Here is a 12,444-nt window from a genome sequence, read left to right on the forward strand (position 1 = left end):
AGGAAATGGGCGAGATGCGAGAACAGGGCTCTGATGGAATGCTACTACTCCAGTAACCCTAGCCAAACAACTAGTAGCTCAGTGTTCCAACATCCACAAACGGCAACTGCTATCACAACTTGAGATTGACGAGGTACAACACCAATGCTCCTGCAATGGGGAGCCAGGACACGAGGTCAGAGGGGAGTTAACACCAGCCCCCCAATGGAGATTCGGTATGAAGCCCCAATAAGTGCAATCACGCTGAACAAGGCAGCGACTGACCTGAAAAATAAGATCATGTCAAAAATGTCCAGCAGGCAACCCCGAAGCCAATTACAGAGGCTAAGAGAAGTACCGCCAGAAAGTCTCCTAGAAGATGTGAATGCAGCTCTGAGAGCAATTCCTACATCAACCATCACTGAAACCAATGAGCTGATATACTCCACAGCAGCAGTGATCCTAGAGACGCTTGGCTATCGTAAGAGCAACCATGAGATGAAATACCCACCATGGAAAAGAAGGCTGGAGGCTAACATCAAGGCAACATGGAGAGAAGTGAGTTGTCTTGAAAGGTGCAATGAAAAAGCAAGTGCCCAAAAGGTACAGCCAGATGCCCATACCTGAAGCATTGGAAACTGCCAAACAAAGGCTCCAAGCCTTGGCCAGCAGCCTAAAGAGATACACGAGAGACAATGAAGCCAGACGAGTAAATCGTCTGTTTGCAACTCAACCAGTGAAAGTGTACGCTCAGTGGCAGGGGAGTAATAGCAGAGCAGACCCACCAAGGCTGGAAACTGAACAGTACTGGAAAGGCATATGGGAGAAGGAGGCAACACACAACAGTTATGCACAGTGGCTGGTGGCTCTGAGAGAGGACCACAGCAACCTCCCTGAACAGAATCCAGTCACAGTCACGGTGGCAGACATCCAAGAAAGAGCCTCAGGTATGAAAAACTGGACAGCACCAGGCCCTGACATGATACACGCCTACTGGCTTAAGAAACTCACGGCACTCCATGAGCGCTTGGCAGCACAAATGAATGGTTAACCGAAGGGCGTACAATCCTGATCCTGAAGGATCCCTCAAAGGGTACAGTCCCATCCAACTATCGCCCAATAACCTGCTTCTCCACAACGTGGAAGCTCATGTCCGGCACCATAGCGGCTAAGATAAGCAGGCACATGGATCAATACATGAGCACAGCTCAGAAGGGAATCGGCAAAGATACCAGAGGTGCCAAACACCAGCTCCTGGTAGACAGAACAGTTGCTCGAGACTGCAGAACCCGACATACTAACCTGAGCACTGCCTGGATTGATTACAAAAAGGCCTACGAGGGTTCCACCCCAAATCCAGCACTCTGAGACTGTACGCTAGCCGGAAGGAAGGAGGACGAGGACTAGTGAGTGTGAGAGCCACTATCCAGGATGAAACATCCAAGATCCATAAGTTCATCAAGGACAAGGCTCCAACAGATGACGTGCTCAGTGAATGTCTCAGACAATGGGGAACAGAAGATGAGGTGCTGGAGGTTCCGTCATGGGAGGACAAGCCCCTACATGGGATGTACCACCCAAACATAACTGAAGTGGTGGATATCAGGAAATGGTACCAATGTCTAGACAGAGCTGGACTAAAGGACAGCACAGAGACACTCATCATGGCTGCACAGGAGCAGGCCTTGAGCACCAGAGCAATAGAGGCCCAGATCTACCACACCAGACAAGACCCCAGGTGTAGACTGTGCAAAGAGGCCAATGAGACAATCCAGCACATAACTGCAGGGTGTAAGATGCTGGCAGGGAAAGCTTACATGGAGCTCCATAACCAAGTGACTGGTATAGTGTACAGGAACATCTGTGCAGAGTATGGGCTGGAAACCCCAAGGTCAAAGTGGGAAACACCTCCAAAGGTGGTAGAGAATGACCGAGCCAAGATCCTGTGGGACTTCCAGATACAGACGGACAGAATGGTAATGGAGAACCAACTAGACATTGTGGTGGTGGACAAAGAGCAGAGGAAAGCCGTTGTGGTTGTCATAGCAACACCGAGTGACTGCAACATCAGGAAAAAGGAACACGAGAAACTAGAGAAATACCAGGGGCTCAGAGAAGAGTTGGAGAAGGTCTGGAGGGTGAAGACATCAGTGGTGCCCGTGGTCGTCGGGACACTCGGGGCAGTGACCCCCAAACTGGAGGAGTGGCTCCAGCAGATCCCAGGAAATACATCAGACATCTCAGTCCAGAAAAGTGCAGTTCTAGGAACAGCAAAGATACTGAAGAACCCTCAAGATCCCAGGCCTCTGGTAGAGGACCTGAGCTTGGAGGACAAAAAAAAAAAAAAAGAGACCGCCCGCTGAGGGTGAGGAAGAGATATATATATATATATATATATATAATAGCTTATTTTGTATCAAAATATTAGTTTTAGGAGTCGCTGTTTTTACTTCTCAGAACAACATGTTAGATGATTAATGAGTGTCACATATTGATCAGCTGTTTAGTAATAAATGTGTCTGTGTAACATTTAGCATCAGTAAATTTAATCCAGAATTGTTTTTCTGGTCAGACTTTATTGATAAAAATATCTAGATTTATATCATATATCATTATTTTGATAAAATATATTGAGAGATGAGTTTTGGTCCATATCACCAGCCCTAGTAGGAATGTTCACAGTATTTTAATGTTAACAAAGGTCGACCTACCAGATTATAATCACATTATGGTATTTAGTAAATGTTTGACAAGTGGGTATTTTAGATTTATTGTACATATGTATTAAAATATAAGGGATACTGGAGCTTGGTTGGGGGGGTGGGACGACTGGTAGTGGGCGCCAGAAAACTTCCCTTATTTTCAAATCCAAAACTTGACAGATATGTGTCCAGGAGGTCATCAACCTGGGGCATAAGGTATTCATCAAACGGTGACACTTGATTTACCTCCTGATAGTCCACACAGAAACACGTTTATGCTGAGGTAGTCTGTAGGGTTGAGAACGTATCGTTACCCAGGGTTGCGTGTCTATTTTGCTGAAATATAACTGTGAAACAAAGCATGTGCATTAGTGAAAAACGCTGCAAGCGTATGGGGTGCCAAGTGTAAAGATTTTTTTACCTCTATATACATTTAACCATGTATTTAGAGGTAAAAAAAAATAAATAAAAAATCATTAAATATAAATATTTAAATCTAAATCTAAATGGTATATGTTATGTCTAAATGTTAAATCTATATCCAAATTTTAAATCTAAATGTTATATGTTATATCTAAATGTTAAATCTTATATATAAATGTTAAATCTAAATCTAAATGTTTAAATCTAAATCTAAATATTAAACCTAAATCTAAATGTTTAAATCTAAATCTAAGTAATATATGTTAAATCTAAATATTTAAATCTAAAGATTTAAATCTAAATATTAAACCTAAATCTAAATATTAAACCTAAATCTAAATATTAAACCTAAATCTAAATGTTTAAATCTAAATCTAAATAATATATGCTGAATCTAAATGTTTAAATCTAAATCTAAATGTTATATATCATATCAGAAATGCTTAATCTTATATCTAAATGTTAAATGTTTTGCACATATGCTAATTTTTTTTTTTTCTTGTCTGCACATGCTGTCAAAGGTCAACACTACAAGAAGTGCAATTATCATGAGACAGCAATGCATGTTTTGTTATTGCAATAAAATAAATTGATTTATTTTATTGCTTAATTGTGACCATCATCAGCCCTCCCTAAGGAAGGATAAGAAATATTTTATTGTAGGGAGGATATAAAAAGGGAGAGCAGTGTTACACCTAAGTGGAGAAGGAGGGAGAGGGGGAGGGGAAAGGGAGCAGGGAGGAGAGACTCAAGGTAGGAAATATAAAGGGTGTGGAGAATAGATTGTTTTACAGTGAGGGTGAGATGTGAAGTTCAATCAATCAATCAATCAATCTTTTATTTGTATAGTGCCAAATCATAACCAATGGTATCTCAAGACACTTTACAGTAGAGCAGTCTTAAAGATGGACTCTTCATTTTATGGATACACACATATGCATATATACATATATACACATACATATTGTTATGGCTGAATTTACGGTTGACCTCATTTGGAGACATGATTTAATGCTCTGGTTGAATGATGGAGTCCAGGAGAAGCATTGATGATTTTATATAAAAAAAGTTTATTCTAAACTAAGAAAAAAGGTACAAGATGGAACAAAAGAAGTGACCGTCCCGGCCGGAGGTCCGATGATTGAGTGGATTCCAACACGTATATTCCCCTCAGTCCCCCTCCCTCCTCCCCCCAGGAGATTGAGATAGAGGCAGAGGGAGGAAGTGAGGACAGAGGGTGAAAAAAGAAAGACAGTTTGTTCTTTTGGGTCTAAATAACCAGTTCTGTTATCTGTCGGTTGTCATAGAGACGGAGGAGTGTGCGTTTGTGTTTGTGTGTGTGAATGAATGTGTATGGCGTGTGTGTGTGACATGTGACTGTGTGAGCATGTGAGTGCGCACACAGAGTGCCTATGCGTCCTTGTGCGTTTATTGTTTTGGGGAGATATCGTGTGCTTTTGACAAGGCAGTTTGACCCAGCAAAGTTGAAGACATGAAAATCACACAATGGAAAGTTACACCCCAAGGCTTAAGGATTAAAATATATGAGCTAATAATTTCGCCCCCCACAATCCACTCTTTTTGGACAAAGTCCAACACAAAAAAAAGCGAAATTAGTTAGTAAGTTGTTTAACTTTAGCACAGCCCAAAACACATAAAACATTAATCAAAATTAGTGTAATTCTAGCGCAACCTCATGGTCCGTAGGACTAATGATATTGACACCGTTATAACACTATGGATATAAGTATTATTTTTTTCCCAGGGGACACAGGCATCCCTCAAAGTCGGAGCAAGAAAAAGGAGGAGAAGGCATAGAACCTCATGAACACATAATGAATATTACGTGAGACAAGACCATCTGCACAATAAAATCAAATATCCTTAGCAACTAACATCATTGGTGATCAATGAATATGGAATATATATCACTAGTAGCAAAAAACATACATGGTATAAATGTCAGCACAGCACAGCAACAAAAACATATGTAGGTGTCCTCAGTAAGCAGAGTCATCATCTGAGACATCAAAAACACTCATCATAAACACTTCAGGCTGGGCTTCCGGCGGCGGAAGGGTTATAGGACGTGGCGGTCTTTGTTCATGGCGTCGCGTGGCAAGATGCACCTACCATTGCGCAAACGCCTCTTTTGGCCACGGTCTGTAGGTCTAGGACCATTCTACTTTGTGGGACCATTAAGCGTATATTCGTGATTTCCCCCCCGAGAGACCAGTAAGGGCCAAAAATGACGCGTTAACAAAGGACTTAAACCTGTATTCTAAGGTTTCGACGCGCAGCCGTACCCCAGATTGTCGTGTGGATTAAAGTCCAAAGGAGTGTGGGATTTGCATTTACTTCGTGACAAAAGAGGAATAGTTGAGCATAGTCAAAACCGTTCGCTAAATTAAACGTGCTATTAGTCCCGGGTGTATGAACGTGGGCACATGTGTGCGAATTATGTGCGGTGTCGCATTCAGGACTAAGTAAAATTGCAATTATGACCGGGAATCTGGCCTAGTTTGCGAGTTCCGTTTCTGGCGAAACAGAAGGGAAAAAAGTGTGGATCGCGTGTAATCTACATACATAGCGGAAGATGTGTCATCGCGTAGTGTAGTCAGTTTTTTTACTGGCGGTTTAGAACAACGGTTGGGGTCCCCATGCCGAAGTTAGAGTGAGACAAATAACAAAAGGAGTCGGAAGCATCCATTGGTATCGCGGTTAAGCTGGGGTGTGTTGATGACACAGGCATGTAAGAACAAAAACAGTTGGATAGGCCCCTACTTTTAGCTTGATAGTGCGCGTATCGGTACCAGGTGTTCGTGAAAAACGGATGAGTAACATTGGTCGCAGCTAAAGTGTCGTGCAGGACGATATCGTTTATCCAGCGTCTATTTCTGCTTGCATTAGTCACCCTGTAAAAAGAATCATTCACATTAGGAACAACACTTGCATTCATTGGTTCAAGTCCAGTGTCCTCGATTGTCCCCCTGGAGGCCAGGAGCCAGAGGAGTACTGGAACCGCGGACAGGACCATCGCGCCAATTGATGACCAGAACACGAGTGACATGAAACGACAGAATAGTGGCATAATTCCAGCCTGCTCCTGGGGCATAAACAGAGGGGCTCGTGACCTCTTCATCACAGCGAGAAAATGCTTGTGATCTCCCACGATGTCCTCAAGGTTGGATTTCAAAGGTTTCAACAGACCATATGCCCCGTTAGAAAGATTAGCTTGTAACCCCGGGGGCTTTTCTTCTGCCTTTCGTTGCAACTTTCAAGGCAAACAAAGGCTCCTCAAAACACTGCTCCTAATCCAGAAAAGAGGAAACGCTCCTTACTGCGGTTCCACGATCAGTGGTGTTGTTGGCACCTTCCTGGAGTGTGATGCGTGAATCCACGTGGCTCGCTCCGCGACCTTCACTGCCGTGTGGGTCGTAAGTTGAATTCGGAAAGTGTCGGTCCACCTTCGGTCGTTCATTTCTAGGTCGGCGTTGTAGATGAGGGGTGTTAGGGTTAGTTAACTAACTAAATGAATAGTTAGTATGGCCAGGAACGCAGAGACAGGTCAGAGGTCAGAGGTCAGAGGTCAGGATCTGAGAGCTTTTTAGATCCTGAAAGGTGCTGCTGCACAATCACACAATGGTTAGGTGTGGGTTAGTGAGCTTTTAGCCATGCTAGCTCTGTAGCCCATTCGCACGCGAGTGGGAAAATATGAGGCTGAAAGAAAAGCAGGAAGTATTAATTCGATTTTCTTTTCCTGGAGTAAGAAGAAGCATAGCTGGAGTTGCAGTGATTATCTGTGGTACATCTACTTACCTGGTGAGAAGCAACAATTTGAGAACCACTGTTTACAAGGACATGCAAGTCGGACGGAGAAGGACATGCAAGTCAGACGGAGAAGTGTGGAGTGTGATTACATGTCTTCTCAAGATGAATACATACAATTGGGAGACATGGAGATGTGAGAAAGCTAAATGAGTTTAACAAATAAATAAATAATGTTATTTATTTATTTAAATTGTTTGTTTCATTTTTTTCTTTGCTATCTCTTATTTGTGAAGGAGAAATCTTATTCTATCCTTTATTTATTCTGAATAATGTTAACACTCCACACCTATTTACATAGCCTAATTCTTTTATAGAGCTGAATTTGTCAGTTCATTTATTTCATTCATTTCCCTCATAATTATTATTTGAGATGTAATTTACTTAATTTTGAAGGTCAATTGGTGGCAAAAGTGTCTCCTATTCTGTGTCTGAACCAGAGTTTAGCAAGATTATTGGCCCTTTAAGGTTAGACAGAATTAAAGTTAAGTTGAGTCGAACAATCATATTGTCTTTTGCTCTCTGTATTTATCCCATTCGTAGGGGTGACGAGCCCCAGCACGGTTTGGAGAGCTTCCTTAAATGCTTGGAAGTTACTTAACTTTAAACTATCTCTTATTTCAATCAATTATCAAGAATTTCAGGAGGACCCTTTTTTAAATCTCAGGCGACCCAGATTGGGCCACCAACCCAATGTTGAGAACACTTAATTTTTCCCTTAAACGTGTTTAAACCCAGTGAAGGTGTTTTATGGTCTTGCACGCTAAGTGCTGTTGGAACAAGAAGAAAATGGTTGGAGGGTTTTGGAGTATATTATTTTCCTATGATAAAATATAAATAAAAAACCAGAGGGACGTTGGTCCCTCCCTTCCCTTTTTTTTACATAAGAATGCATTTGAATTCTTAAAAACATATGATAAATATCATTGGAAAATCACTTATCTGATCATTTTGGATGTGTCTCCGTTTTCCTCTCTCTTGTGTCCGCCTGCCTTTGTGCCCTCCAGCCTCCTCGACCTCCTCCTCCTCAGCCTTAAAAGGTCAAAGCCAGGGTCAACTGTACGCTCCTTTTGGAAATTTGAAGATTTGTCCCCACTTTTGCAGTTGGATTGGAAGTCTCTGTAGTCTCTGGAATAGATATTATGTTAGAACATCCACAATATGTCATATTGTCACGTGTCTATTTCAATCTATTTCCCCTTTGTTTCCCCGTTATAGTTATGGACAATACTTCCCTTTAATTCTCATCCTTCATCATAAGAGCAGTGACCAGGCATGGCGGCGAATGGGTAGGATCGGAGTCGAGAAGGCGGTGGCATTGTATATTAGGAAACACTCAGAAAAAGAAAGAGAGGAAAATATTAAGACTTAAATGAATAATTTAAAATATCTCTTTTCTTTAGTTGGATCTGATTCGTCTTCTTTAAGTATACAGCCAGCGACCTGTATTTTGGAAAAAGCTACATAATAACAACAACTAAGACGAAGACGTAGACAAGTGCACACCACAACGAGTATACACATATAACAACAAAAAACATGGACACTGAACATGAACAGTAGGGTCAGTCAAGGTCAAAGCCAGTCATTCCACTGAAAGTGGTATCATATATAAAAAATGTCGTTTGGTGTTTTTAAACACCCAGAAAAAAACCTTTAAAACCTGGTAAACTTTTTAGAAGGCCCAAGGCCTAAAACCTTAATTTTTAACAAGCAGCAGTGTTTTCTGAACACCCCACTACATAATTGGCAAAAACAGGGAGAAGATCTAGTGCATCAAAACCCAGGAGGAAAAGAAGGTGAAACAGAGGAACATGTGTAGTCAAACAGCCATTCATCGGTCAATCACTCAATGACACGTCCACGGCACATTCGCACTCACAACGCGGTTCTCTCAGGCATACGTAACGTGTCATCATTCAGTCATTCATGCACCGCACACGTTCATGCCTCAATTTTCATGTCCATGCATTCACAAGGTTTTGCTGCATAGTGTCTAAGTGGAATATAGGTCTCATCTAACCCACCAGCGGCGATAGCCAGTCCACCTCCTCTCTCGGGGTCAATGAGCTCTTATTGCCCCCCCATGCTTGGCAACCTTTTAGTGTTAATTAATTGCTTTTTACTGGTATCATCTGATTACTAAGAGGTACGCTCCTTTTTACTTCCGCCTTTGCGGAGTCTACACTTAGATTATTGCCCGCGGTACTGACAGTCTGCTCATCTGCTGATCAGGCAGGAATCGCATGGCCATGCCTAACAACAAACTCAACCCCGGTCTGCAACCAGGGGAAACTCTCAACAGCTGCAAATTCCAGAAACTTAAAACAAATATCTGAATTAGCCGGAGACCCTCTCAACCTGGCCTTATGAAAATATAAAGTAGGGAGAATTTCCAGGGGAACCTTCCAACTTCTGACTTTATGAAAAATATAAAGCTGGAAGGAGTATGGGGGAAGGGTAACCTCTCGACCTGTGTCTTTATGCAAATATAAAGCTAGGGAGAATTTCAAACTCGACCACTCGTTACTCCGGAGATTAAAAAAAAAACCCTCCGAATTAGCAGGAGAATTATAAACAACAAGACTGTCAGGACTTTTTTTGGGCACCTCTAAGATTGAACGGAGCACGCAACCTCTAATAACCCTCACTCTAAGGGAACGTAGAAATTTGTTCAGAACGGTATTCAGTTACCAAGCATGTATCAAATCAGGTGGACCACTATCCCCCGAAGAGCGCTTTCCATAGCAAGGTTTATCCTTTTTCTGCACATTAAACCAGGACTTCTTGTTTGAAAAGTAATTGCCTATGTACTCATAGCAACTAATGGGACATTTTTTCTCAGGAAAAATTTGGTACCCCCCATGATGTCGAGTGGCTTTGGGCCGGCCAGACAGTCCAACGCGGTAAGGGGGAGGCGCGCAAAATGAAAACAATGAATGTTGAACTAGGCTGTCTGTCGCAAGCAGCTTCAAAAAGGGTAAGGTACAGATTGTTTACGAGGGTATCGGTCAAAAAATGTCAAAATGTAAACTTGGTTGAGGCTGCAGTCCTCAATCTCTGTCTCAATTTTCCTGAAATTGAGTAAAAACAAAAGAGAAAAAGAAGAATCGTTCAGAAATAACAAAGGAGAAAAACGTGTGAGCTCAAAAAAAAATTCCAACAAAAGAATAAAAAATTAAAACTTCAGCTCCAAAAGCTGAGGCAACAGCGGGCTCTTTCTTCAGCGGACAAAAACAACCTTATCAGTAACACTATGTTCTTCCCCTTTGTTTGTTCTTTTCTCATAAAGGCAAAAGCAGTGTAAATAAATGAGCAACATAATGAATAAAAGCAAAGATAAATGATGGGCACACATGGTCTCATATGGCAAACAGAAGGGTTCTGTTTGAAGTTCTGGTGGTCCTGTGTTTCTCATAGTTATGAATGTGGGTGTGTGACTGTATGTCTGGTCTGTCTGCGTGTGAGAGAATAAATGAAAACAAAATAATCTAGTGCACAGTCAGAAGATAGAGGGGTTAGTATTGTGCGAAGGAGAAGCTTGTTGGCTATTTGCTAGTTGTCCCCCTCCATGCCAAAGTTCAAGGCTAAAGTGATTTAGCACTACCACCAAAGGCTGTGGTGGACTTCTTGTGGCTTGGTATCCTTGTGGCTTTTGAAACAGTGTCTTTTTTGGTGAAGATTTCCAGCAGACGTGTGATCAGTCTACAGTTGCTGCCCATCATTCAGGCAGTAGTCGTGGCGTTTAACTCGCAACTCATTGGTGGGGGAGTGTCCACTCCGACGCCCACAGGTTCTCAGTCTTTGATGATGGGGCAGGATGTGTTAATCCCAGCCCATTCATAGACAATGAAGAGTTGACTTGGGACTGAGCGAGTTATTTCAGCATTGCTTTGCTGAATGGGAGTTGAGTCCTTGAGTCCTGAAAGGTCACAGACCTTTGATTGTCCATTTCCTTCTGATGCTTGGTCCTTTGAATGATGTTGACATTCCATTAGCATAAGAGTTGAAGGTGATTTCATTCTTTCATTGAAGATGTCGTTTCTTCAGGGGGGCAACCACAAAGCCAACAATAGAATAATAATAAAAAAATGATAATGATGATAACAGTAATATTAAAATAAAATAAAATGAAATACTGTATTCATCTGTGTGTGTGTGTTTGAGTGTGTGTTGCTCATATTCATTTTAGAGTGAACCCATCAAACATGAAATCAAAATAAAATTTTAAATTAAAATAAAAATAGTGTCTGTGTGTAATGGCACTATTCTGTAGGCAGGGGGAGAAGTGAGAAATCACAATGTTGTGTCACAAGTGTGTGGTGCACTAAACTGGCCAGTGAGGGGCGCCACCTCTCTCTCTTGTGTGTGTGTGTCTTCTCCCTCCCTCTCTGTGCGTGGGTGTGGCTGTGCGTGTGCGTGTGCGCCCGTGCGCCCCTCTCTCTTTCCTTTGAGTGTGTGTGTGTCCTCGTTCTGAGAGGAAAAAAAAAACAGAAATACAGCAGCCCGTGTGTGTGTGTTTGGCTCTCTCTCCATTGTGCGTGCGCGTGCCTGTGCGTGTGCGTGCGCGCCCGTGCGCGTGCTTCCCTCTCTCTCTCTGTGCGTGGGTGCGTGCGTGCGTGCGTGTTTGTCTCTCTCTCTTTCTCTCCCTTTTTCTCTCTCTGTACGTGTGTGTGTGTGTGTGTGTGTGTGTGTGTGTGTGTGTGTGTGTGTGTGTGTGTGACATGTGACTGTGTGAGCATGTGAGTGCGCACACAGAGTGCCTATGCGTCCTTGTGCGTTTATTGTTTTGGGGAGATATCGTGTGCTTTTGACAAGGCAGTTTGACCCAGCAAAGTTGAAGACATGAAAATCACACAATGGAAAGTTACCCAAGGCTTAAGGATTAAAATATATGAACTAAAAATTTCGCCCCCCACAATATGTATCCCACACCCAACATGAATTCATCATGGCGGCAAGGAAAACCTTCTGTTAAGCAGCAGGAACCTTGTGTGGATCCCATTCCTATGATGAACAGCCATCCACGTTATGCTGTGTTGGGTGTGTGCAGAGGAAAGGGTGGAGACAGAGTTGTTGAGTAATGTACTCATGTCGTCATTAACAAGACACCTTGAAACGTGTTGAATGATGAATCCACCCTTGCATTGCTGCTACCTCCATCTGGTCCCAGGCCTCCTCCATGGATTGGATGAGGGGTACCTCAGCCTGGAAACAGAGGTCATATACCTTCACCTCCATGACGAGAAAAACTCTTCTCTAGGGTTGAGGAATGGAGAGTATGGTGGAAGATATAAGAAATGTGGATGTTGCTGAAACCAGTTCTGAACCAGAGCAAAGACACATTGTTCTAGACAACAATGTATAGAATATGATCCATTTGATGCTGTTATGTTGTGCTATAGAATGTAAGTATGAGTGCTGTGTTGTACGGCCCATATGGGCATGGTGGTGGAGGAGCCCATTCTGTGTAATGGCTGCACAGAGTGTTATATTACCCCCACGTTGCCCT

Source organism: Gouania willdenowi, unplaced genomic scaffold (genome assembly GCF_900634775.1).
Source record: "Gouania willdenowi unplaced genomic scaffold, fGouWil2.1 scaffold_51_arrow_ctg1, whole genome shotgun sequence".
Lineage (NCBI taxonomy): Eukaryota > Metazoa > Chordata > Actinopteri > Blenniiformes > Gobiesocidae > Gouania > Gouania willdenowi.